Source organism: Hypanus sabinus (assembly GCF_030144855.1).
Source record: "Hypanus sabinus isolate sHypSab1 chromosome X2 unlocalized genomic scaffold, sHypSab1.hap1 SUPER_X2_unloc_22, whole genome shotgun sequence".
Taxonomy (NCBI): domain Eukaryota; kingdom Metazoa; phylum Chordata; class Chondrichthyes; order Myliobatiformes; family Dasyatidae; genus Hypanus; species Hypanus sabinus.
In genome coordinates, this window is record NW_026778993.1 from 181052 (window position 1) to 208526 (window position 27475).

The 27475-nt window shown below is 44.2% G+C and overlaps 1 protein-coding gene across 3 annotated transcripts in view; it reads right to left on the reverse strand.

Moving 5' to 3' along the window:
• The window catches only part of LOC132385796 (zinc-binding protein A33-like), a 57064-nt gene that overhangs the window by 26300 nt on the left and 3289 nt on the right, over positions 1–27475 (reverse strand). Inside the window, exon 3 of one of the 3 annotated variants that reach the window (XR_009509290.1) lies at positions 16542–17024. The exons of 1 other annotated variant lie outside the window; for it this stretch is intronic. The gene's annotated coding sequence lies outside the window, so the exon portion shown is untranslated. Of the gene's footprint in view, positions 1–16541; positions 17025–18141; positions 20850–27475 lie in introns of those variants that run through there. One more of the 3 variants, XR_009509291.1, reaches the window with a different exon arrangement.

Below are 27475 nucleotides of genomic sequence, written 5' to 3' on the forward strand. Positions count from 1 at the left end.
ATTGTGTTGAACGCTGAGCTGTAATCATCAGCCTGACTTGTGTATTGCTATTGTCCAGGTGATCTAAGGCTGAGTGGAGAGTCAGTGAGATTGCATCTGCTGTAGACAGATTGTGGCGATCGGCAAATTGCAGTGGGTCCAGGTCCATGCACCGACAGGAGTTGATTCTAGTCGTGACCAACCCCTCAAAGCTCTTCAACACAGTAGATGTGAGCACCACCGGGGGTGATAGTCATGGAGGCAGTTCACCCTGTTCTTTTTTTTTTTGTGTGTGTGTGGGTGTGTGTGTGTGTGTGTGTGTGTGTGTGTGTGTGTGTGTGTGTGTGTGTGTGTGTGTGTGTGTGTGTGTGTGTGTGTGTGTGTGTGTGTGTTTCTGTCTCCCTTTAACTGTACAATTTAAAATCTACAAAGTAAATTTATTATCAAAGTTTCAGCATGTCATCATGCACAATCCTAGTTCCATTTTTTTGGGGAAAATTCAGGAAATCCAAGAGCCATAATAGAATCACTGACAGACCGACCCCAACAGGACGGACTAAATGCAAAAGACAATAAGCTGTGAATAGAAAGGAAATAGTAATAACAAATAAATGAGAAATAAAGATGAAGAACATGAGATGAATGTGAGTCCAGAGGTTGTGGGAACAGTTCAGTGAAGGGGTTACTGAATTTCGGTGAAGTTATGCCCTCTGATTTGAGAGCCTAATGATTCAGGGGTAGTCACTGTCTCTGACCTGTTTGTGTGGGCCTGAGGATCCTTCACCCTCTTCCAGATGGCAGCAGTGAGAACAGAGCATGTCCTTGTTGGTGGGGGTCCTTCGTAATGGATGCTGCTTTCCTGTGACAGCACTCCATAGAGATGTGCTCGGTGGAGGGGAGGGTTTTACCCGTGATGTACTGGGCCATATCCACCACTTTGTGTAGGATTTTCCTTTCAAAGGCTTTGGTGTTTCCATACCAGGCCACGATGCAGCTACTCTCCACCGCACATCTGTAGATGTTTGTCATAGTTTTTGATGTCATACTGAAGCTTTGCAAACTTCATAGGAAGTAGAGGCACTGCCATGCTTTCTTCGTAATTGCACTTAGATTAGATTATGAGGACACTCAGTCCTCGTTTATTGTCACCTTGGAAGTTTTCATCTTCTATTGTTTTACAACATTGAGACAGAGTGGATTCAGATTTGTTTTATTCACACTGATCAATATCCCTTCCTGCCCTGACTAATCAAGAATCCATCACCCTCTTCCATAAAATATACCCAATTACTTGGCCTCCAGAGCAACTCATAGAAACAAATTCCACAGATTCACCACACTCCAGTTAAAGAAATTCATCCTCATCTCCATTCTGAAAGAACAAAACTCGATTTTGAGGCTGTGTCCTCTGGTCTTAGACTCCCCCACTCTAGTAAACATACTCTCCACATTCACTCTATCGAGACTCTTTGATGTTCGATAGATTTCAATGAGGGCCCCTTCATTATTCTGAACTCCAGTGAATCGAGGCCCCAAACCATCAAATGTTCTTCATCTGACAAACCTTATGAATCCTGAAATATTTTTGTAAACTTCCTTTGAACGCTCTCCAATATAAGTATCTCTGTTCCAGATGAGGGCCCTGAATCTGCTCTCAACAGTCCAAGTGAGGCCACACTTTATAAATACTCAACAACACATCCTTCTTTTTATATTCTCCTACTCTTCAACATAATTTCCTCTCTATTGAGAAAACAGTCTGCACTCTCATTGCTTCTAACAAAGTAGATGATCATACACTTCTCTGAATGATGACTTTCATTCATTGATGTCTTTTGTAAATCTTTTGTACAGGTTAGAAAAGGCAACAAAATTGTGTACGGGAATTTTAAACAGAATATGTCAGTTTGCTATCTCTGCCCAGCTACTTAAGGATTTGCCAGATATTTAACAATATATCAGTGTTGATCCTTGGAGATTAAGAATTATGTCATCACAGCTGGAAACATTCTTTGTGTCTGAGATGAAGTTTTCTGTTGTAACTCAGTGAAATCCACTGGATCCAGGGAGCTCTGAACACACCAGCATTTTGTTCACTGGAGATCAGTTCTTCAACTCAGTGATTGTGCAAGGGATATACTACATCTGACACTTGCCTTATGAATTGACAAAGAAGTGTGCGAAGGGACACTTCACTCACTCATCTAACCTGCATGCACACCGGCGAGTTCACACTGATGAGATGTTGTTCACCTGCGCTGATTGTGGGAAGGGATTCACTCGGTCATCCAGCCTACTGACACACCGACGAGTCCACACAGGGGAGAGGCCATTCTCCTGCTCCCAATGTGGGAAGAGATTCTCTCATCATCCCACCTTGAGTCGCACAACCGAATTCGCACTGGGGAAACTGTTCAAACAGGCGACAGGCTATAGGCTGGATATTTCACCATCGCAGTTGCTGAATCAAGTTCAAAAGTGACTGTTGGTGCCAAACTCGGCAATCATTGCTGCTGTTTATCAAACCCAGTTCCGCACTCTGGTCACTGGGCGTGGGAGGTATTCCTCAGCTAATGTTCACGTTTAATGGGACTGGAATTTAATGGTTTGGATCTGTGACACAGAAATCAGTTCTAATTTAAATCCTGTCCACATCAACAGAATCTCCTTTCTCTCCCTTGACTATCATCTCCTATAACTGCCACAAACCCTAAATTTACACTTCCTTGTTAAGCTTCAGAGCGGACAGTGCTGCCGGCCTTTCTGTTGCTTCCAAGCCCCAATGGATTAACTCCCAACCCACCGAGCAGTATCCAACAAGGTGTTCTGCTGAGGAGAATGCCCACAGGACAGCCCTGCACTGTCTTCCTAATGACCCTTACCTCTGCTGGTGGTCACGCTTCTCCTGTCCGAAGTTGTACTCTGGGTGTGGCCATCTCTTCAGATGTTTCATTGATAGTATCTTCAGGCTTCCGAATGATCCTGAGTATATCCAACTCTCTGAACCAGTCAGTCCGGCGCTGTGATTGGGTGCACTTCCTGTAAATAGTCATCTGAAAACTGTCGGATGTCCAGAGTTCCCACATCTGACTGGAGGAGCATCCCACCCTGACTGCCCTGCACCTAAATACACCACTGTCTGAATGAATTAACATATGCAAGAAAACATCGAACGTGAATGGGTCAATGACAGTGGAAGTAGAGTGATCAATTGTCTGTGTTTTTGCCATGAGGTCAAAGGAATAGAGGCTGCCATTTTATGAAGCTGCTCTGTAACCCCCATTTTGTGAACTGATTGCTATGGGATAACCTGATCAGATCAACTGAACACAAGAAGTTACTGGTATTCCCATTGTAAGCCTGAAATCACTCTCACATAATCTGTCTATTATGTACACTGTCAGGTTTTCAGAAGTAATCTCGTTATCTCTGAACCTGAAGCCACTCTGAGATAAGGTGTGGATTACGTACACTGTCAGGTTTGCAGAAGTAATCTCGTTATCTCTGAACCTGAAGTCACTCTGAGATAAGGTGTGTATTACGTACAGTGGCAGTTCTGCAGAAGGAATCTCGATATTTCTGCTGAGAGTCTGCGCGACACAGTTTGTCTGTTTGGAACCATAGTGGAGGAGAACAAAATAAATTACCTTTGGCATGATGTTGTGTAGCCCTTGGACTACATCCAATGGAAATCTGTTAGTCATCAGCCTGATGGACCTCAGCCAACAAGAATGAGATGCGTCCTCTGAACTGATAAGAGTTGTTTCAAATGTTTCAAATCATGCTTGTTTCAAAACAAGTGAAGAGTTTCAAATACAAAGGTGTGATAACTCCTGAGACGAACTATCACAAGGAAGATCCCCCAAGGAAGGGATAGGAGAAGAAATGATCGATCATTTGGATACAGTGGGATCCCCTGTTTCAGTGTTGTGAATTTGAGAAGTGGTCAGGGTGTTTATTAATACAGAGGGAGCAGTGGAATTCATGTTTCAGTTGTTAGCCTGGGGTTTTCATTGTTACTTTGTTGTTTGTGCAAGAAAATTAGAGAGAGAGCTGTAACATTTACGAGTTTCCTGCTGAGGTACCAAACTGATCTCAGTTGATGAACGGTGAACATATTTTCGCGCCCTGGGTGCACTCGAAAAGAAGGAAAAGTGGTCTGGGACCCTGGTGTCGAGTTGACCCACACAGTAGGTTAGGATATTAAACTGTGAAAGGGAAAGGACAGGAGGAAGAAACCAGGGATTCAGAGGATTTCAGAGATTACTTTCATCGTTAATTATTAAGGAAATGGTCAAATTATGAGGCGTGGTTAGAAAAGTTTGACAGCCAAGGTTCCGGGACTGTGGAGGAAGAATTATGGAAAATAGTTAGTGAAAATAAGTTAAAGAAATTACCAGGGATTAAAAATGTTGTAATGTGATGTTTGTTGGATGATCTAATTGAAGTGAAGAGAGAAAAAACTGAAATTGGCAGAGGAATTGTGTAAGTGTAGGGAAGAGTTAGAAATTGTGACGGAGCAGGATCAGGTGAATTTGATCCACATGAGTCAGTTTCAGGCTCAGTGTGAAAGCGTTAACAAGAGAAAATGAGAAAACAGAAGAGGAGGATAAACAGGCAGATACAGAATTAGAGAAAGGAAAAGTCAGGGTCGAGATTTACGGCTGTTACGAATGTCATGAAGAAATTGGCAGCTGAGAAGAAAGGCTGCGCTGATCGCAAGTGTTTAAAACAGATGGAAAATCTGCAAATTGAACTCTCAGCTCGGAGAGGAGTGATATGTGCGAGGACGGACGATGATGGTGATGCAGATTGGGGTGATTTAACGTATGAAGAGACGCTTGTATCACACACCGGTCACCAGTCACCTGATGAGGTAATCGTAGCCTTTGTCCGGGGTCAGATATGGTCAGGTAGTGTCCAAATTTCATAGAGTGTTTCAACCGTTAACCACTACTCTTTCCAGTTGGTGGATCAGGAGTGAGGGCCAAGTCACTGCCCAACTGTTCCTGACCTCGAACTCAACCACTCTCTCCAGCTCCATACCCAGTCAGGGGCTCTTTCTGCTCCCTCCCCCATCCTGCCAGCTGCTTGCTTCTTGCTCTTTTCATCAAGGCCCAGCACAGACAGCTACCTCCATGCTGGCCGTGCCGGGAACCCACTACAGTCGATCTCCATGAGGTACAGCCACGTCTGCCATCCTTTGCCCCTGCACTCCGGGACTAACAGTGTCAGAGCCAGGATTATTGGGGAATTGGCCCGCCTCCCAGCAGGTTTTTCCGAGAGTGGGTGGAAGCTTCAACACCCAGTGCCCCAGTGGCGCCTGTAGTAATGGAGGGACTGCAGGACACACCAGAGTCGGGGGTGTAGGGCGTTTGTGACACGTTATTCTGTCCCCTTTGACGTGGCCCAATTGAGTGCTTGAGCTGTGAATGAGAGATGATTCTCGGAAATTTTCCCGGTGCATTCAGCAGATAGGATAACTCACGGTCTATATGAAACGGAGGAGGGGAAGCTAACCCTTCACTGTCTAACTTCAGCTTTCCCTTTAGCCCTGCCTGAGGAACAGGCACCCTCCCAGGGGACACGGGGTGATTTTCAGAAGGCACCATTAGAAGCTGCTGGACTAATAGAGGTGACAGTGGAGGTTTTGCATAACTGCAGACCGTGGAAAGGGAGGAACCTTCTTTATTTGTTACGAGGTTGTGGCCGGTTCTCTCGAGTATTTTGGGTCCTACTTTGGATACGCAGAATTTGACTCCGTGACAGAGTAGGAACTGGCCGAGGAACTTGGTATCGCACAGTACCGAGGAGAGCAGAAGGGTGTGTGAAATGATTGCTCCATTCAAACCCCACACATGCTGAAGCATGGGCTCTCAGAAGGATGATGCGAATGAGGGAAAGGGAGTGAGGGAGAAAGGTACTGAGGAGGATAAGGGGAAACAGGGTTCTAAAACGACCCTATCACAGAACAAAGTTTGCAGTGGCAGAATGAAGGGAGATGGGGGTGGGTGCGGCCGATCAGTACAAACTCCACAACGCCACCTAATGGCTGGGTAGTCAACGACGTGGTTGGAATATCTATGTTCCCCCTGTTATGAATACTGGATCCACAAAGAAATGATGCAATACTGGACACGAAGTTTATTTTGGCATTGATTGCCCACAACCCAGGTGGGTTGGGACTTGTCAGCATGTAACGATGGCCTATTGCCCCAAGAAGGTCAACTGTGTTACCTATAATATAATGCCCATGGTGCTGATGATAAGCCACGACTTGAATCCAGAGTTACCCAGGGGGTCTCCAAGATACATGTGCGTTCACCACATGGTCGGATGGTGCAGCTGGACCCCTTGTTGAAACTAAAGTAGGAATCCGCCCCATAAAATTTCTTGCAGATGATAATAAGGTAGATGGCGTCGTGGAAAGCTTGTTTCAAAGTTTGCAGAAAGTTAGATGAGTGGGCTGAACGATGGCAGATGGAGTTTAATGCTGATAAGTGTGAGGTCCTACATTTTGGTAGGAATAATCCAAATAGGACATAAATGATAAATGGCAGGACATTGAGGAATGCAGTAGAACCAGTAGAACCAAGGAATAATGGTGCATAGTTCGCTGAAGGTGGAGTCTCAAGTGGATAGGGTGGTGAAGAAAGCTTTTGGTATGCTAGCCTTTATAAATCAGAGCATTGAGTAATGTTAAAATTGTGCAATGCATTAGTAAGGCCGAATTTGGAGTATTGTGTACAGTTCTGGTCACCGAATTATAGGAAAGATATCAACAAAATAGACAGAGACAGAGAATATTTACTAGAATGTTACCTGGGTTTCAGCACCTAATTTACACGGAAAGGTTGAACAAATTACGTCTTTATTCTTTGGAGCATAAAGGTTTGAGTGGGGACTTGATAGAGGTATTTAAAATTATGAGGGGGATAGATAGAGGTGACGAGGATAGGCTTTATCCACTTAGAGTAGGGGAGATTAAAACAAGAGGACATGATTTGAGAGTTAGGGGACAAATGTTTAAGGGTAACACTAGGGGGTATTTCTTTACTCAGAGAGTGGTAACTGTGTGGAATGAGCTTCCAGTAGAAGTAGAAATAGTAGTGTATATATATATATGGTTCATAATGCAGGAGAGTCTCGAACCACCCTAAACATGGCTACATTCAATGTGTTGCTACATGGCAACACATTGGGAAACAGAAGATGCAGTTATTATGAATGAATTTACGTGACACTCACGTGTGGGAGTACCGTTGATATACATTCGAAACTTTGAGATTTTTTAATGTACTTAATCTTGTAATGTGCTCAATAGACCCTACATTATCCCAGATTGCTTTGCTGTATGCTAGCTGAGGACGTGGAAGGAGGCGTGTGACTTTGGCTTCGAAGGACAAAAAATAAGATGATCAAAGTAAATATGTTATTATGACCTGAATTCACTTTTGTGTTGAAAATGCATTTTTGTGTCAGTGTCCCACGCAGCTGTATCCACCCCCACCCCCACGTTTCTTTGTAACGTGTGAAAGTGCACTGTTTATTTTAAGTTTTGCAATTATTTTGTGGCACGAAACAGCTGTGGGATTGGGGACAATGTTTCTGTTGCGTTTTTATTTGTTTTTGTGCATTTCGTGCGGAAGAGGAGTTGTTGATGTTTTTTTCTTGGTTTCGAGGCTATATGGTGAAGAAGAATCACAGGATTGTGTACTGCATACATATTCTGATAATAAATATAATGAAATGAAGGAATGAAAGAATGATACAAACATGGATTTCTGTACTGTCTTGTGTGTGTGTGTGTGTGTGTGAGAGAGAGAGTGTGTGTGCGCGCGCGCGTGCGTGTGTGCTTCGTTGTGTTTCCTTATTTGTTTTCCATGTAATTGATATTAAGGACACCCGAATTCCACACTGGCAATGTGAAATCCTGGTTGAGCAGATGGAAATCCGTGCATCTGTATTCGGAGATAGATGCCTACATTTCAGGAGAAAGTTACTCATTGGTGTACCGTTACGTTTGGGAATTTGAAATTAACAATTTTGTTAAGACTGGAATAATTTGAGAGCAATCCTAAAAATTGCTTAACTAACAAGATATTTTTCTTTTCTAGAACAGAAAAGATGTTCAAGACTTTTGACAACTTGGTTAGAGTCCCCCAAACACAAACTAATCCAAAAGTTCATACTCTCGAGGAGAATGATAACAGTAGGTGATTCAATACAATTTGACAAGCTACAATGACATAATTTACTTCAGTATTATGTTTCTCAAATGGCTCCATTGAAGTACATATTTAGAGTGGGAGAATCTTGAATTGATAAGAAACCACTGAAGGTTCAGTCACCTTTGTTGGGACAAACTAATTCACACAAACAGTCCACACATTGCACTAGTTAATTATTCAATCGCAATCTGTCACCACGGAGATTGCATCTGCCTGACTTAATTGGTTTGTAAATAATTTTAAAACAGCTATTTTTAAATCTGTTAAAATGTGTCCCTGTGGAGTCACTAAATGGTATTAAAAACCGTAGGCATGGGCTCCCTTTACATTTCATTCCAAGAGATCGCCTGTAGCACAGTGGGGACAGGTTACTGGACAGAGAAAATGCCTGCAATGTTGGATAGGTACAGAAGTGTGGAGAAAATACTGTACGTGTTCATCGCCGTCATTGGAGTTCCTGGTGAGTGAGCAGAGCAATTCATGTTTGGTATTTCTGTGTGTTAACCATGTGAATCTGACAAGCTTCTAACTTGATGATCATTGTAGAAATATCCGTTAGAGATATTGATCCTGTCAGTTCAACACTCTGATTTTTCATATTTAAGGACAAGCGGAGCTAAACTCCTGTCTCTCATCAAACTCACGGGATCGACTCGAACGTTGTTCTTGCCTTCAATGACACCTTGTCCGGAGTTGTCCCATTGTGGGGACAGGCAGCTCTCCCGCAAGCTGTGACTGGGAGGGGATTACATTGTAAAGTTCACTGTTTCAGAGTTATTGATCAGAGAGAAACCCGGGTCCCGTGTCTCACGTCTCCCTGTGGAGTCTGTCACAGTCGGATCTCACTGCCTGTCGGTCAATAATTGGGTCTGATCATCTGAACCAGTGTCCACGGATCTGCTGACGAGAGTTATCGAATTGAACTGCGCTGTGGAATTAATCCATTAACGGAGCCGCTCAGCCTCAGGTTGCTCAGTTGTTCCTGCTTTCCCTCTGAGACGCGTCGTAACTTTTCTCCAGGACACCTCTTCGTCCTGGAGAAAAGTCTCGGCCCAATACCAAAGTTTGTTCAATTCCATGTACAGAATGCTGCCTGACCTGCTGAGTCCCTCCAGTGTTTTGTGTGTGTTCCTGTCCTCTGTATGCCTTATCGGCCCCATCAATTTCGAGTTTCCAGGGGCCAGGTCAGTCACGGTTAAATCAATGAAACCCGCCACGACAGGGACTGGAATCGGGTTCAGCACCGACCGATGTTGTTCATGAAGATCGCTTTTATCGACGACAATTGTCCACACATTGTCTAACCTCCACACTGAAGAAGGCAGGTCAGAGACAGTGTGACCAGTGTCCCATGTTAGGTTAGCAGCCGTGGACTGACTCCACAACGCCTGGTCTTCAGCTGAAACCCGATCCCTTGAGGAATGCGTTCAGTAATGCCTTCTGTGTGTTATCTCTCTCTCCCTCACTCTCTCTGCTCCCTCGCCCTCCCACCTCCCCTCTCCCTGTCTCCCTCCCCCTCTCCCTCCTCTTCTCCACCTTTCCCACACGCAGTGAATTTATTGGCAATTGTGATCCTGTCTCGGGGAAAGTGCGGCCTCTCTACCTGCACCACTCGCTACCTGGTGGCCATGGCAGCGGCGGATCTACTGACCATTGTCACCGCGGTCATTCTGTGGCGAATCAAATCCTATTACTTCCTGTGGAGTTTTCTGGACATCACCCCTGTGTGCCGGGTTATCGATGTACTGAGCTTCACAGCCACAAACTGTTCTGTCTGGTTCACCGTCACTTTCACCTTTGACCGGTTTGTCGCCATTTGCTGTCAGAAGCTGAAAACAAGATATTGCACCGGGAAAACTGCAGCTGTGGTTCTAACTACAATCGGCGCACTGTTCTGTCTGAAAAATGTTCCCCGATACTTCACACGGCAACCCAGGGTGATCATCGACAATGTACCGTGGTTCTGTGATCTCAGGGACAATTATTTCACTGACCCCGGGTGGGTAGGGTATGACTGGCTCGATACGGTTTTAACTCCGTTCCTCCCTTTCGCTGGGATCCTGCTGCTCAACGCTCTGACAGTCAGACACATTTTAGTGGCCAGTCGGGTCCGTAAGGGGCTGAAGGGTCAGGGCAAGGGGGAGAACTGCAGTGACCCGGAGATGGAGAGCAGGAGGAGGTCTGTGATTTTACTCTTCACCATCTCCGGCAGCTTCATCCTCCTGTGGATGACAATCGTTGTAAATTTCATATACTATCAGGTCTCAGGGAAAGGATTCAGTTTCAATGATTCTGAATGGATCTTTATCTACGTCGGGGTTTTGCTGAGTGATTTCAGCTGCTGCACCAACACGTTTATTTACGCGGTGACTCAGTCAAAATTCAGGGGACAGATAATTAGGTCGGTGAAATATTCTGTCCCCTTGGTGCTTCATTTTATTAATAAAGCTGCGTCCTGAGCACAAGCCGGACGCGGCCACAATTTCTCCAATCCGGAGGCCAACTCCTCACATTCACCGCCTGATCTCGCAGTTGTTATTCCGGGGCCGACTGTCCCATTGACCAGCAGGTCTTGGACATTAGGATAGTGTGTTTCTGGGGAGGGGCAAAGCGCTGTCCTGGACTCGCCAGATGTCAGTCAACGAACTACTCTGAAATGCCAGCTATCCATTGGTCTGGGAATATGTCCATCTACTCCTATTCCCACCCACCAACCTCACAGACCGACTTTCCCACAAGACAGCTGGTGTTCTAGTCTGATGCTGGTAGGATAATCAAATGTCAAACACACCAGTTTCCGCCTTCCGCTTGAATGATTGGCTAACGTGCATATAAATAGGGTGGGTTTTGGATACATGGTGGTTGGTATTCCAAATTAATGCACGTTCCCGCCACTAACTGGACTGGAATATGGTGTAGAGGATTGGGAAATAAAACCCTTGCTGCTTCTTTGTTTTAATGAAAACTGAATTACACTCCAAAAATCCTACAGATTGTATCACGTGAAGCCCAATAGAGTGAATCAAATTAAACTCATTCCCACGACTGAAATGAAAGATATCCGCCCCCAACGATTGGAATGAAATCTGTATTTCATTTCTGTCTACCTGATCACCTTCACCCTGAAATAGTGTGTGTTCAAGTGCTTCATAATGACAAAAACTACATGACCCAGTATGAAGTTTTCCAACACGACATAAGGAATAATTCAATATAATCGGGCTAATTCAGCTCGTATCAATATAATTCCTTCCCTTCTTGTTTTTACCCGGTTCTCCCATGAACCGAACACAGGGGTTCTCTAAAGGTGCCTCCCCTTGTGCCCAGTATCCCACGAAATGTATAATAAGCCCCTAATTCTTAACCTTGCAAAACCTGAAACTGCTTCTGATTTGCAAAGTTTAAGGTTTGAATCTACAGTTGAATTTTCAACAGCTTTTGCAGCTAAATAGTCAACCCGTTCATTCACACCCAATTCTGAATGGACCGGAGTCAATGACCGGAGTGACCCGGAGATGGAGAGCCGGAGGAGGTCTGTGGTTTTACTCTTCACGCTCTCCGGCAGCTTCATCCTCGTGTTGATGACGGCGGTTGTAAATTTCATATATTATCAGGTCTCAGGAAAAGGATTCGATTTCAATGTTTCCGAATGGATCTTTATGTACGTCGGGGTTTTGCTGAAGAATTTCAGCTGCTGCACGAACACATTTATTTACGCGGTGACTCAGTTGAAATTCAGGGAGCAGGTGATCAGCGCGGTGAAATATCCGGTCACCTCGGTGCTTCAGTTCATTAATAAAGCCGCGACCTGAGCACAAGCCGCAGGCGGCCGCAGTAGTCCGTGTCCAGCCCCTCACGTTCACCACCTGATTTCCCAGGTGTTATTCCCAGGCCGATTATCCCATCGTCCGGCAGCTGTGGGATATTAGCATAGTTTGTGTGTGGGGTGGGGCAAAGCACCGTCCCGGAGCGTCAGTATCTCATTGGACCGGGAAGATGTCAGTCGGAGAACTGCTCCGGAAGGCGCAAACCCATTGGTCAGTGGATATTTGCATCTATTTCCATTCCCTTCTACCATCCTCACTGTCCGACGTTCCACCATGTCGGCGGCGTATAGTACGATGCTAGTTGGCTATTCCAATATTATCAGAGCAGTCTACACTGTCCCTTGAATGATTGGCTAACGTGAAGGAATAGGGTGGGAGTTGCATAAACGACGGTCGACACTCCCACTTCAAGGCGCTGATGCCGCCGCCATCTGGACTGGAGTGTGGTGCGGAGAATTGGGAAATAAAACCCTGGCTGCTTTCATTGTTTTTCCATTTGAAAGGTAAATTACCCCAAAGTCCCAGAGATCGTATGCAATGAAACACAATATTATGAATTAAATTAAAGTCACTCCCATTACGTCAGAGAGCTTTTAAATAAAGTCTAACAACCCCCGAAGATTGTAATGAAGCCTCCATCTGATTTTTTTTCTTTCTGATACGCTTCGCACTGAATTAAAATGTGTTCAACTGTTTCATAATGACAAAACGTACACGAGCCAGAATGATGTTTACCAACACGACATGAGGAATAGTATTGTCAATTGGAAGACGATTCGTGTTTTAAGCCCTTTTCCCATAAATCCAACACTTCTATGTATTCTGTAATGGTATCTCCCATTGTGACCATTATCCCACCAGTATTACCATAAGCCCACAATTATTAGCACTAAAAAACCCTTACTTGCTGATTTCCTAGGTGGAAGCTCTTTACCGACAGTTAAACTTTTAACAGCTTTGGTAAGTATACAATCAACCCGCTCATTCCCCTAAACCCCTCTAATACCCCTCTAAACTGAAAGGCTAACTTCACATTCAGTTAGGCTTAACGAAGGTCTCGGCCTGAAATGTCGACAGTGCTTCTCCCTATAGATGCTGGCTTGCCTGCTGCGTTCCACCAGCATTTTGTCTGTGTTGCTTGAATTTCCAGCATCTGCAGATTTCCTCGTGTTTGACTTTGAATAGGAAATAATGTTTGATGAATTTCCAACAGTAAATCTGATCTATTACTGAAGTCACCTGTTTTAAGATTCATCAAAACCGAAAAGGAATCTGAACAAATTACAAATTTATCTGGGCAAATTTCTTTCACCCACTCTCAGTCGAAAACAGATGGCAACCAATTTTGCCGTATGTACTGATAAATGGTAGGTAAGTCATTTCTTTATCCTTTTCTGCAATTCAGTCAGAAAAAAAAGTGCTCCACCAACATTCCCAGTTAAATTATCTTTCGATCCGTCTGCAAAAAACGGTTAAAATGATTAACCTAGTTAATGATGACTGGTTCACATATCGTCATAATTTTCCTTAATATACTGATGAGCTAACAGATTCTCAAACATGACAGCATCCTTAAACATTATTAAACTGTCCAATCCAAAATGTATGTGCTGGTGGCGAAGGCTGTTGGGGTGGTGAAACCTATCCCGGGTAGGGTGGCGGGAGGATGGGGTCAGAGCAGACGTGCACGATATGTATGAGATGCGGTTGAGGGCAGCGTTGATGGTAGACGAAGGGAAGCCTCTTTCTTGAAAAAGGAAGACATCTCCTTCGCTCCAGAATGGAAAGCCTCATCCTGAGATCAGATGTGTTGGAGACGGGGGAACTGAGAGAAATGCATCGCGATTTTACAGATAACAGAATGGGAATATTTATAATCCTGGCAGCTTTGAGAGTCCGTGGGTTTGCAGTAGTCATCAGTGGATAAGCCGTCTCCTGAGACAGTGTCAGTAAAAACAAGGAAAGTACTGAAAGGTTGCGCCTCAATTTTGAGACTGCGCCCTCTAGTGCTGGATGCGCTCACCAGAGGAAACATCCCCTCCACATCAACCCGATCTCGTCCATTCAACACTCGGTAGGTTTCAATGAGATCGCCCCGCGTTCTTCTGAATTCCAGTCAGTACAGGCGCAATGCCGCCAAATGCTTCTCGTATGTTAACCCGTTAATTCCCGGAATCATCCTGGTGAAATTCCTCTGAAATCTCTCCGAGGACAACACTTCCTTTCTGAGATACGGGGCACAAAAATGTTGACGATACTCCACGTACAGCATGACTAGCACCTGATAAAGGCTCAACGCTATCCCTTTGCTTCTGTATTCATGGGCTAATCTACAGAGGGAATCCGAGTTCATATCTCCCAGATAGTGGTTCCAGTGTCAGGCAGTTATGTTGCATTTTAATACTGGAATAATGCAGAAGATTTGGATGGTAATTAGAAGACCCTTAACAAGATGCTGCCTGGATAAAACAAGACTGGACAATCCAGGGGAATTTGCTCTGTTCGGGAGAGGCTGTGGGAAGCCCTACAGAAGTTTATAGGTACCTGAGAAGCACAGACACACTGGCCGCCCGGTATTGTGTTTCGAAGTAGGAAATGTCTACTCGCAGACGAAACGCACTTCAGCAGAAACGGGGAACAGTACTTCACGGGTCCTTTTTGCGATGTTTGTGTATTTTGTAATTTAGTGCATTTTTCTCTCTTTTCATGACACTGCTGCTGTAATACAAACATCTTATATTAGACTGCAATGTTAAACTTGCCTCTGAATGTTTAAAGTAGATGTGTGTTGCAACTTTTGTTTTTTTTTGGACTCATAGTGATGGTGTCTGGAAGGAATTCCAGGGGTGGTGTTGGAGGCAGATGTGATAAAGGCTTTTAGATATCACGTGAATGGTTGGAGAATGGAGGGATGTGGACCTTGTGTAGGCAGAGGGGACTGGTTTACTGAGACATAAAGTGACCGGTTCAATTGGTTCAGAACAACACAGTGAGCAGAAGCGCCTGTTCCCCTACTGTCATTGTTTTATGTCGGTGAGACCACGGCTGGAGAACTGTGCATCTCTGGCCGGCCGCCTCGGAAAGGACGTGATTAATCTGGAATTCGCAGTGAAGATTCACGACTTTTGTTGCCGGCCGTGGAGAACGGGAGTCAAAAGGAGACTCGATTGTGACTGTGCACTGACCCCAAAACTGAGCGTGATGCACCACCGATTCTCCCCTCCGCCACCACAGGCCCCATTGTCACGATGTAATTGTCGGGTTACGTAAAGAGTGACAAATGACACAAATTGTTCAATGAAGAATAGTCACAAACGCTCTCTTTTCATAGGAACTTCAGCTTCAGCTGCCGAACATACGGGGCCGCGGAGCCTACTGGGTGTTGTAGTCCTAATGTCTCAGCTTCTCACTCGCTCCCTGCGTCAACACTATTCCTCAGCCATCACAAACATCTGTTGGAACAGATTCACCGTGATGTCGGAGGAGAACCACGCCTGTCGTTCTGGACGCAGAGGCCGGCATCTACCGACAGCAGGAATTAGGGCAATTAATGCCTCACATTCACCACCCCACTCTGAATAAATTCCTCCTCATCTCTGTTCTGAGGGAAATTTGGAACAAGTGGTGTACCGCAGGGTCGGAAGCTGGGACATTGGTTATTTGTATATTTCTCAGTGTGAGTTTGTGAGGCCTCCGTCGGAGAGCGTCGACCATGGATGTTGCGTCCGAACTGTCCAGATATGCACCACAGAAGCCTCAGATAAATACTCCGGACATGGTTTGACCAGAGTGTTATAAATTACAATATAACCTCCTGGATTTTGAACTCAGCGCTTCACGAATAAAAGCCGGTATTCTATAAGCCTCCTTCACCACCTAATCGACCTGTTTCGCCACATCCAACGAGCTGTGAACTTGCATCCCAAGAACTGTCTCTCTGCAACACTGTTCGGCATCTCGCCGTTGGCAGTGAACAAAATTTCTACACCACATTACAGGCCTTTCGGCCCACAATGATGTGCTGACCATGTCACATACTCTAGAAACTGTCAAGAACTTCCCTACCGCATAGCCCTCTATTTTTCTAAGCTCCATGTACCTAACTAAGAGTCTCTTAAAAGGCCCTGTTCTATCCACCTCTGCCACCTTCGCAATGCATTCCATGCACCACCACTTTCTGTGTGAAACACTTACCTCTGACACCCCCTCTGTACCTACTTCCAAGCACCTTAAAACTGTGCCCCCACGTGTTAGCCATTTCATCCCTGGGAAATAGCCTCTGGCAATCCACACGATCAGTGCCTCTTATCATTTGATACACGTGTATCAGGTCATCCCTCACCCTCCGGCGCTCCAAGGAGTAAAGGCCAAGTTCACTCTGCCTGTTTTCATAAGGCATGCTCTTCAATCCAGGCAACACCCTTGTAAATCTCCTCTGCACTCGCTGTATAGTATCCACATCCTTCCCGTAGTGAGGTAACCAGAATTGGACACAGTAATCCAGGTGTGGTCTAACTAAGGCGTTGTTCCTCTGTAACATCACCTCACAGCTCTTGAAATCAATCCCACAGTTGATGAAGCCCAGTACGCCATACGGCTTCTTAACAACACTCTCAACCGACGCAGCAGCTTCGAGTGTCCTGTGGACACAGACGCCACTATCTGGCTGATCTGGGTCATCGGACAGGGGTTATCGGACTTGAATTATGATTTGTTCAGTGTTGCCACCTCCCCTGAACCCCGACTCGCTGCCTGTCCCAACCCCGGGAGGGTGGGAGTTTATCTCAGTTACGAGTCCGGGACAGATTCATTTTACAACGCGGAGACCAACTCCCATCTCCACAACTTCACTCAGAATAAATTCACGAAAAAACGTTAAACTGTCTTCTGGATTTGCGATGAAAACAAGTGTCTAAGAATCTGCTCCAGTTCCGCTCCGGTTCTGTAAACAGGCTGGGTCTTGGGACCAATGTCAGGAGTAATGTCCCTGTAAATATAAATGTGCGGAGAGTGAAATAAACACGAGATGAGAATTATCGATCTATTAATGTTAACTCGCTCACCACGTCCATCAACAGAACAGAAACACGGCGGATTCGGTCCTGAGCTGCCCCGGGTCCTAAAGTCCACCCGCACTGAGTCAGTTTAACGGGGACAAGCCGGGGCGGTGCTGACTGGAAAAGGGAGGTCAAGTTGAATCTTGGAAAGACCGTAAGACATAAGAGCAGAATGTGGCCGTTCCGCCCATCGATTCTGCTCCGCCATTCTATCATTGCAGATCCCGGATCCCACTCAACCCCATACACCTGCCTTCTCGCCATGTCCTTTGATGGCCTGATCGATCAGGAAATGACCATTTCCGCCATAAATATACCCACAGACAGCTTCCACCGCAGCCCGTGGCAGTGTATTCGACCGGTTCACTACTCTCTGGCTAAAAATATTCCTGCTTACCTCTGTTCAAAAACATCTCCCCTCAATGTTGAGGCTGTGCCGTCTACTCTGGATGCCCCATCATATGAAACACATGCACCCTGTCTCGTCCCTTCAACACTCGGTAGGTTTCGATGAGATCCTGCTTCCTTTCTGAGATATGGGACCAAAAACATTGACAAAACTCCAAGTACGGCCTAACCTGTGTATTATAAAGGATCAGGATTATATACTTAATTAAATATTCCATTCCTCTTCAAAAAAGCCAACAATGTATTTTCTTTCTTTAAGACTTAACCTGTGAAATACCTTTCTGGGTCTCTTGCACGAGTCCCCCCGCAGCTCTGATATTTGAATTTTCTCCCCATTTAAACACTAGTCTGCACTATTATTCCTTTGACCAAAATGTATTATCATACATTTCCCAACACCGTATTCAATCTGCCACTTTTTTAACCAATCCTTCTGTTGTCTAAGTCCTGTTGCAATCACATTGTTTCCTCAGCACTACTTTCCCCTCCACCTATCATTGTATCATCCGCAAACTTTGCCACAAAGTCATCAATTCCATTATCTGAATCGTTGATACACAATGTGAAGAGTAGCGGTCCCAATACTGACCCCTGAGGAACACTGGTCACTGGCAGCCAGCCTGAAAAGGCCCATTTTATTCCCACCTGATGCCTCCTGCCTGTCAGACATTCCTCTGTCCATGCCAGTATCTTTCCTGTAACAACATGGGATTTTATCTTTCTCGGCAACCTCATGTGTGGTACCTTATCAAAGGCCTTCTGAAAATCGAAGTAAATGATATCAACTGCCTCTCATTTGTCCATCCTCCTTTTCACTTCCTCACTGACCTCTAACAGGTTTGTCAGGCACGATTTCCTTTTACAGAAACCATGCTGACATTGACTTGTTTTATCATCAGTCTCCAAGTACCTCGGAAACTCATCCTCCTTAAATGATTACAATACTTTCCCAACCACGGAACTCAGGCTGACTGGCCTAGAAATTCCTTTCTTTTGCCTTCTTCCCTTCGTAAAGAGTGCAATTTTCTACTTTCCGATCCGACGGGACCATGCCAGAATCAAGTGATCCTTGAAAGACCGTGACCAATGCATCTGTATCTCTTCAATAGCTTTTCTCAGGACTCTGGGTTGTTGTCCATCTGTTCCAGGGGACTTGTCCACCTTCAGACCTTTGAGTTAGTCACGCGCTTTTTCCTTTGTAATAGCAAAGGCACTCGCTCCTTCTGTGTCTGCCACAGTGAAGAATGATGCAAAGTATTCACTAAGTTTCTCTGCCATTTTTTGTTTCCCATTACTACCTCACCAGCATCATTTTCCAGTGCTCCAATATCAGCTCTCATCTCCCTTTCGCTCCTTATGTAGCTAAAATATAATAGCCTGTTTTATATTATTGGCGAGTTTGCTCTCGTGTTTCTCCTTTACCATTCTTATGGCTTCTTAGTTGCCTTTTGTTGAACTTTAAAAGCATCCCGATGATCCAACATCCCACTCAATTTTGCTACTTACATGCCATTTCCTCAGCTTTAACACAGGCCTTTTGATTAATTTTTGGAAGTTCGACTGTAAAGTTTTATGAGATTTTTTTATTTAGATTTCTTGTGCAAGTTATACGCAAGTTTCTGAGATACAAGAAAGCACAAGGCAGTATTTATCAATTCTTATTATAATTAAGAATATTTTCTTTGAGATAGGTGCAGGGGTGGGTAAATTACTATTTACAGATGATGGAGGTTTATGAATTTGAGATAGAAATGTCAATTTAACTGTATATAGGATGCCATTAGCAATTAATCAGTTGGCAAATAGATGGGACTTAAGCTTTCAGCGGCAAAAAACACAAGTCAAATGTTTTATAAACAGGATTAATAGACCTGTGCTTGATTTGAAATCATCTGATCAAACTCTTGAAGACGTGTAAGTGGTGAGATTTCCAGACAGGTGGATGCACAATGAGCTGACAGGGAAGCACCGTATCAGTAAAATAATTGATAAATATAAAGGAGCAATAAATATTCTCGGTGTCTCTGTGGATATTCTTCAGGTGCAACATGAAAATCTCTGCTGACCATTTACATTTGTTTCATTAGATCTTGTCTTGATTCTGTGGCTGATGGATCAGCTTCATCTCCAACTTTCAAATGTTTGGCTGTGAGACAAGATTCTGTTATGGTGCAGTAAAGTCGTCTGCTGTTTCAGGTTTACTGATTGATTTTTCGGAGGTTGAATTTAATGTTAACGTACTGGTTTAATTTGAAGTAGCAAAGAAATTATCATCCTGTTAGAGGTGTGTCGGAGGACTGTTGGGAACATCACAAGAAGAGTGTTATAGTTTAGGGTGCTTGGGTTCTTATTACGCTGGGAATGTGGGTTCGTTGAATTATGCAATATGTCCCACTGTGGCATTCCCGGCAACCCCAACTTGTTTTTGTAAATGCCTTTATTGATTTTGGGATACACGGTTTAATAAAGTCTCGGGACTTGTTACGCCTTGAAATCTGTTAGTTCATTGGTACATTAAGGAAATTTATTGTGATATGTTAATACAGAAGGATCAAAATATAATTTAACTGGGGTTGTTAGTGTGGCTGTTATTGTGCCCACATTATAGGTAACGATAAAGAAACGACATTGACCGATTTCTGGAGAACAACATTCTCGATACACTTTCAGATGAAGCACGTGACCCCATCGTGAACTTGGTCACATCCTCATCATGGAAGACAATCCAATTGATGTCATCCAAGCGGTCCTGCAGCATGAAGTCCGATTGGTCGGACCAACAGTGGACGGATCATCTATGGCCGCTTCTCGTTTGAGTTTTTGCCTGTACATCGGCAGAAGCCGGATCAGAGAGTGATCTGATTGTTGAAGTGAGGTCGGAGGAGCACTTTGTAAGCGTTATGGAGAGGTTGAGTGTGCCAGCTCCTCGAGAGCTCACCTGGATGTGCTGACAACACTTCGGAGGGATTCAGTCAGCGATGCTGGACTAAAGTCACGGCGACAATGAAGGCAGCCTCTGGGTGGGCAGTCTTCAGCGTGTTGAGGGTTTCGTACAGTTCCTTGAGAGCCAGGTCAGTATCAGCCTGGGGCAGAATGTACACTGCTGTGATGAAAACACCGTGAACTCCCTGGGCAGCCAGCAGGGTCTAAACAGCTGCTCCACATCTGGGCAACAAAGGATTGGAGCACATGCATATTCTGTGGGTTGCACCAAGCATTGTTGACCATGAAGCATACCCCACCTCCTTTACTCTTCCCCGTGAGTGGTTTCCACCTGTCCACAGGGAACAGGGAGAACCCAAAGGGTTCGATGGCATGGTCCGGTGTCTCCTCCGTCAACCAGGTCTCTGCAAAGCACAAAACATTACGTTCTTTTGTTTCCCGCTGGTGAGAGATTTCACTTATCAGTTCACACAGCTTGTTGTCCACGGACTGGGTTCTCATCATGCTGTGAATATGGGTTCGCTGGATTATGCAATATGTCCCACTGAAGCGTTCTTGGTAACCCCACATTGTTTTTCTCAATCCCTTTAGTTGATTTTAGCATACACAATTTAATGTCTCAGGATTCTGTTATGCTTGACAATCTTGATTTGTCAGTATATTGTGGAAAATTATAATGATGTGTTAAACATTGCTGCAGAAGAATCAAAAGATAACTTAACCGGGATGACAGTGTGGCTGTTTTTTGTTCATGAATTACAAGTAACAATAAAGAAACGATTTACCAACCATTTATCAGTATATACAGTAGAATGTGTTTCCATCATTTTAGGCTTACGGTGGGTGGTGGAAATTTGTTCATGTAAAGTTGTCATTTGTTCAGATGCCTGTTCGGTTTTGATGAGTCTTAAAACAGGTAGTTCTTGCAGTAGGACAGATTTACTGTTGGAAACTCATCAAACATTATTTCATAAGCAGAGTATTGGTTTATATTTCCACTTCTTATGGGTCCCTGCACACAGCGGATCAGTTACAAAAGCTGTTAAAATTTCAACTAGCACATCCAAAGCGAAGGGGTTGTTGGATTGATAATTAAATCAAGATTGATGAGATAAAGGGCATCAATGGAGACAACTTTACAGAATGTTGTATTTCCATGTGAACCCGCAAACCCGCTGATATCCCCACAAGCACATTAGATTATCCCAGAGAAAGAATCATTTCAAACAGTTCACAGAATAGTTGCCTCCATCTTAAAACATTGAAAAAGCAAACTGCATTCATTTTTAAAGAATTTCTGTCTGTTTGCATCTCTATGTGTTCCTTTGCGTCCTTGTATGTGTCTGTCCGTCTCTTTGTGTGTCTGTGTGTGTTTGTGTCAGAGACCAGGTCACAGACAGCGCTCGGTCTTTGTCGTGACGGCGTAGCTGCTGAGAACACATGGCTATCCCGTCTACTCCACACTCCGTGCCCCCACCTATTCTGTAGTGCACAGAAAGGGAACAGACCGGCCTCTCCCGGAAACCACAAGCCTTCATCTCTGAGAGAACATTGCTGCTTTCCAAACTATGAAGAATTACACAACATCTATAATTCACTGTGCGTGTCAACCGTCATCAAAGTGCGGGATGTGGGGACGGGTGGGTGGCGGGGAAAAAGGCGACAGAAAAGGGGGAAGATTAGGGAGGAATGTGTGGAGGAAAGAGTTGGGCAGTGTGGATGAGAACGGATGAAGAGAGGAGGACAGGGGTAAGAAATTGAGGCTGTAGGTATTTAGTCTCTCTCTCTCTCTCTCTCTCTCTCTCTCTCTCTCTCTCTCTCTCTCTCTCTCTCTCTCTCTCTCTCTCTCTCTCTCTCTCTCTCCTCTCTCCTCTCTCCTCTCTCCTCTCTCCTCCACACTCCCTAACCCGGCCTATTCTGTAGCACATAAAAAGGGAACAAACTGGCCTCTCCTGGAAACTACAAGCCTTCATCTTCCGAGAAAACATTGTCACTGTCCAAACAACGAAGAATTGTACAACATCAGACAATTCACTGTGCGAGTCAACCGTCATCACAGTACGGGTGGGGGATGTAGGGACGGGAGGGTGGCCCAGAAAACGAGCTGCAGTAAAGGAGGAATTGTGGTGAGGGTGAGAGGCAGGGGAAGCATTGAGTAGAAAGGGAGAAAGAGACAATAAGGGAGAGAAGAAGGGGATTGAGTGAGTGGGTAGAGTAGGGAGGAATGTGCGGAGAACAAGGGTGTGTCAGTGGGGAAGTGAACGGATGAAGAGAGGAGAGAGAGTGTGTGAAAAAGAGGGAAATAGGTGAGGCGAGAGGAGGAAGAGAAAGGATGAGGGATTGGGAGACATGAGATGGAGAGAAAGTGACGGTGAGGGAACGGGGAAGCAGAGGTGGCAAGAGAGGGAAGGGGTGAAAATGGGGGCAGGAGAGTTTGAGGTAAAGAGGAGAAACGGGCAATTTTTTGGAAGCGGGGTGAATGGCAATGGGGGGAGGGAGGGAGGGAGAGAGAGGGAGAGAGAGGGAGAGGGGAGAGAGAGGGGGGAGAGGGGGGGGAGAGAGAGGGGGGAGAGAGAGAGGGGGGAGAGAGGGGGAGAGAGAGAGGGGGAGAGAGAGAGGGGGAGAGAGAGAGAGAGGGAGAGAGGGAGAGAGGGAGAGAGAGAGAGAGAGAGAGAGAGAGAGAGAGAGAGAGAGAGAGAGAGAGAGAGAGAGCGCGCGCCACACCTTGACCATGGATATCTAGTATCAATTCACATCTGTCCCCAGCAGGAAATCCTGAAAGCTTCCCGACAACAGCCCCAACCAATTCCCCTTCATCGACACTTTATTTGGAGTCAGAGAGCACTATAACAAACAAACCCTTTTTCCCATTTAGTCCATACCGAATTGTTATTCTGCGGAGTCCCATAACCGCAGCTGGACCATGGTCCTCAATACCCCTCCCGTCCCTGTACTGATCCAAACTTTTCTACAATGAAATCCATAACTTCCACTGGCAGCTCTTCCCCGACGCTCACCACCTTCAGAGTGAAGGAAATCCCACTCAGATTCCTTATAATTATTTTACATTTCACCCTTAAACTGCGACCTCCAGTTCCCATCTCACCCAACCTCAGATGAAAAATCCTGCCTGCATTTTCCAACACTAAAGGGAATAAAGTCCTTAACTTTTTCTAAAGCTCGAGTCCTCAAGTCCCAGCAAACGTAAATTTCTCTGCACTCTCTCTATTTTGTTGATAATTTTCCTTTAGGCAGGTAACAAAAACTACACACAATACTCCAGATTAGGCTTGACCAACGACTTATACAACTTCAACATAACATCCCATCTGCTGTACTCAATACTTTGATTTATGAAGTCCAATGTGCCAAAAGCACTCATTTTGATGCTGTCTACCTGTGACGCCACTTTCAAGTCATTATGAACCTGTGTTCACAGATCCCTCTGATCTACCAACTCCTCAGGACCCGTGTCTTCATGCACCCCAAATCAGTGCACACCCCGAATTCAAACCTTTGAATATGAAACAATGTTGGATGAGTTTCCAGCAGTAAATCTGACCTGCTGCAAGAATGACCTTTTTAAGACTCTTGAAAACCGAAAGGGAATCTGAAAGAATTACAACTTTGCAGCAAAAAAATTCCTCACCCACTGTAAGCGTGAAATGATGACAAGCGATTCTGTTGCACCTGATAAATAGCTGGTAGGTCATTTTTTATTGTTACCAATAATTCACGCAGAACGCAGCAACATCAACAATCCCAGTTAAATTATATTTTGATCCTCTGGAAAATGGTTCAACTTTCTCAATAATTTCCTTAATATACACTGAACCAACAAATTCTCAGGCAGAACAGAATTGTTAGACTTCATTAAATTGAGTATCTTATAATCAAATAAAGGCATTGACAGAAACAAGGTGGGGTTACCGAGAACACAACTGTGGGACGATTTGCATAACCCAACAAACACATATTTCCAATGTGATCAGAACCCAGGCAACGAAAACTAAAAACACTCTTCTTGTGAAGTTCCCAAAAGTCCTCCAGCACACCTTTAACAGCATACTCATGTTTCCCCCTTAAATTAATCCAATATGTTAAGATTAAATTCAAACTCCATAATTTCAATCAGTAAAGCCGAAACAGGGGACGACCTGACTGCACCACAACACAGTCTCAAAGCCTGTGCTTGTATCACACACAAACATAATAAAGTTGAAGCTGATCTATAAACCACAACTATAATCAAGAATAGATCCAAATAAACAAATGAGATTGGTCATCAAATATTTTCATGTCACACCCAAGAATACTCACAGGGATAACGAAGAGTATTTAATGTTTCTTTATATTTATCAATTATTTTTGTCCGGTGCTTCCATGTCAGCTTATTATCCATCCACATGCCTGGAAATCTCACCACTGACACCTTTTAAGGAGTTTGACCATATCATTTCCAATCAAGTGCAGGTCCATTAATCCTGTCTGAAAAACACATAACTTGTCCCACCCATACCTGACACAAAATGTTCAATTAAAACAACTCAAAGTTAGATAATAGCCCCTCCATCCTCATTTCCACAATTTCATAAAAATTCTTTCCTTCCATAAATACTATTTCCCTTTTGAATAGTAAAAATACTACTGTTACAACATCTATATTTAACTGGCTTTACTAATACCATCTTCCAAATATAAAAATGAATTTAATGTCATACTTGCCCACCCATACCTTTACAAGACGTACAAATAGAAACAATCAGAAAAATTGTACAATAGCCCTCTCAATTGCATTTCCAAAAATTAATCAAAAGTCCGTCCTTCAATAAATATTATTTGCCTCTTCAATATCAAAAATATTGCTATTACAACATGTTTATTTAACTGTACTTTTCTAATATGATCTTCCAAACCCAAACTGATTCCAATGTTATTTAAGGCAGAGATTGCTAGGTATCTGAGTAGCCAGGGTATCAACGGTTATGGTGAGAAGGCGGGGGAGTGGGACTAAATGGGAGAATGGATCAGCTCATGATGAATTGGCAGAGCAGAGTCGATGGGCTGAATGACCGACTTCTGCTCCTTTGTCTTATGGTCTTATTCTACCGTTCCAAATTCCCCTCTGATAAAACGTGAATTTACCTCTTTTATCGAAAATATAATTCAAACACTCGATTATCATACATTCCACAAGTTTACATAAATGAGACTTTAATGATATTGGCCTACAAGAAGGAGGATCAGACGGGGAGATCCAGGTTTTAGAATGGGAACTACTACAACCATTTTCCATGAGAAAAGTAGATGGCCAAACCTCCAAATGTGATTCAGAAAGTTAAAATCAAGATTTTCTACAAGTTCATGATGCAGTCTATTCCCATTCACAACACTATACTCTGCCCCTTTTCCTTATAAAACTGACATCACCCCTCTACCAACTAACCTGTCAAGCCAAACGACAATATAATCCTGCACAGGAATAAAACTTAAAATGTGCAGGTTTCCTGAACAGATATAACATCGGAAGAATCTGACCAATCAGAAATAAACTGCTGAAAGTGTTGGCCATGTAAAATCAGGCTTCTTGCATTTCACTTCAATATTTCAATCCCATTACATATCTTCACAAGTAGACTGGGATGCAGAAACCCCCACAACTCAGAGCTTCATTTACAGCTTCCCACAAAACACCAGTTACACCAAGATACCTTTCTGCAGCTTTCACAATAATTTTAATTTCCTCAGTAGGATGAGATGTCTGATCAGTACAATTCACCCGATTGGTTATAAACATCACAAACTTCATTTTATCCAGCAGTGAAGTATCTTTGGTGAGAGAACTGTGATGCCGGCATATATCCACTGACGTCACAGTCTGTTCTCTGAGTGGGATCACTTTATCCAGTTTACCTGCTCTGCTTGCTGTACTTGTCCTTGAACAGGCCCTTCTGCTCACTGTGTTGTTCTGAACCAATTGTCACTTCATGCCTTACAAAACCAATCCCTTCTGACTACACAAGGAACACATCCCTCCATTCTCCTCACATCCACGTGGTACCTAATAGCCTCGTTTGCACCTGCCTCCACCACCACCCGAAATTCACTCCAGACACCCACCACTATGAGAATGAAAAGCAAAACTCGAAACGCAAATCTCCTTTAAACATTCGGAGTCAGGTTTTTAACATCATTGCCTTTTCAATTTGTTTTTCAACAGCAGCTATGCAGAGAAAAGAGACAAAATGCACTAAATTACAAAATACTTCAATAGTGAAAAAAGGTCCAATGAGGATGTGTTCCCCCTTTCTCCTGAAGTTCATGCCCTCTGGCATTGGACATTTCCTCCTTAGAGAAAAAATCCCGTCTCTCCACTCTGTCTGTGTCTCTCACATTCCTGTAAACGTCTGTCAGACCTCCCTCAGCCTCTGCCACTCCGGAGAAAATTCCCCGAGATTGTCCGGTCTCACTTTATCCAGGCAACATCCTGTAAAGCCTCTTCGGCTCACCATTCAAAACCTCCACATTATTCTTGCATTCGAATGCAATTCTCCAGATGTGGTTAAACAAGAGATTTATACAGCTGCAACATAACTGCCTGACAATGGAACCACTGTCTGGGAGTTATGAACTTGCATTCCAAGATCCCCCTGTAGACACAGTCCAATCTCGCCCCATGAATATAACAGCAACGAGATAATGCTGAGGCTTTATAAGACATGAGTCAGGCCACACTTGGAGAAGTGTCAACAGTGTTGGGCCCCACATCTCAGACAGGATGTGTTGTCATTGGAGAGAGTCCAGAGGAGGTTCAGAAGGATTATTTTGGGAATGAAGGGGTTAAAATGTGAGGAGGACTTTGCAGCTTTGACCCTGTGCTCACTGGAACTCAGAAAAATGCGGGGAATCTCAATGAAATCTACCGAATGTTGAAAGGACTGGATAAGGTGGATGTGGAGAAGGTATTTCCTGTGGTGGGGCACAGCCACAAAGTTGAGGGGCCACCTTTTCAAACAGAGGTAAGCAGCTT